This window comes from Juglans microcarpa x Juglans regia, chromosome 8D (assembly GCF_004785595.1).
Source record: "Juglans microcarpa x Juglans regia isolate MS1-56 chromosome 8D, Jm3101_v1.0, whole genome shotgun sequence".
NCBI classification, from domain to species: Eukaryota; Viridiplantae; Streptophyta; class Magnoliopsida; order Fagales; family Juglandaceae; genus Juglans; species Juglans microcarpa x Juglans regia.
In genome coordinates, this window is record NC_054608.1 from 15,312,115 (window position 1) to 15,313,650 (window position 1,536).

The window sequence follows — 1,536 nt, forward strand, 5'->3', positions numbered from 1 at the left end:
TGGCAGCGTACACTACCACTTTGGAGGCAAAGTCCTCAGAATCTCTTGCCCCTTCGATAGGGGGAGGCACCTCGAGTTCCATAGTCTGAGGAATCCTGTAGGTCTCCCTCAATGACTCTAACTCGATAGAAGTCACCTCTGAACACCACGAGAAACCAACAAACTCCTTTGGAATGGTGTCTCCTTCACGTCTGCGGCTCGGGCAAAGTCAGAAGATCTAACCAGTCAGGAAGGACGCAAGGATTTCATGGGGCCATTAGCAACCAGGGAGAAAGAAGAGGAATCACAAAGAACAATGCAAGAAGAAGTGCTTGAAACAAGAATGGGAGCACAAGATATTCAGCAGAAGAGAGAATAGACAAACTAACTCGTTGCTGAGAAAAAAAGGAACCTTATATAGGCAAGATCAATAGTTGACATCCCGAGGAAGTAGGAACCCATGCAACCCACAGAGTACCAGAATCCCACGATTGTTGCAAATCTAGTAGAGCGTATCCAGTGATGCGACGTGGGAAAGAAGTAACTACATAACGAGAATAATGACGAAGGGACTGGAGGGCGCCACGTAATGCGGATGAGAACAGTCAAAGTACTGCCATACAAGCTCAAGGAAAACTGTTCTAGATATTGTGTAAAGACAAAAAGGCCACTCGGATATGGCTGGAAAGCAGAAGTGTGACACGTGAGCACTGAGAAATGCACAACCCTTGTCTAGGGAAAGAAAAGGTTGCATAGCCACAGTTGCAAAAGTAGATTAATCAAGGAAGGAAAGGCAGAATTTTCATCAGACCCATCCAATAGGAATTGACGGGGTAACTATAAGGGGATTTCCCCTCACTCATAAGCCAACTGGGCTTTCAGCCGAGAGTAATGGGTTTGGTCCTAATACTCGGCCCCAAGGCCCAAACTTGCCCATGAAGCAAGTCGACTGCAAGGAAAAGTAAACAATGATGGTTGATGAGACGGACATGCTTGATGCCGCTCGGCCACACTCTGCTTATGGGGACTTGTACAAGGTAGAACGAGAAAGACAGAAAACCTTTAATCTTCTGATATGGGAATATCGACGGACCACCGATGACATGAGCAGAGTAAATAAATGTAGTATGTTTGCATATATGGAAAACCAAAGAAAATAATAAATTTATTATTTTTTTGTAGTTTTATTTTAAATGAATGATAATGATGTAAAATTAAAATTATTTTTAATAAAGTGAAACAATTATATTTATTTGTTATAAAATGAATTATAAATACAAGAGAAATGAATATATATTTATACATATAAGTAATGCTAGATATAGTTATGGGTTGTACAAGCTCGTTCACTAATTTTAAAAAATAGTGGGGCCATCATGAAAAATAAATTTTTTTCATGAGTCTTATATTTACTTTTTTTTTTTTAAAAAAAAAGAGTAATTGCAAATATTATATATATAAAGGGAAAATGCTGCATCCACCGAGGATTCAGCACGAGAAAAGTTATCAATTATTTTTTATTTTATTTTTTATTTTGTACATAAATATTAAGTAAGT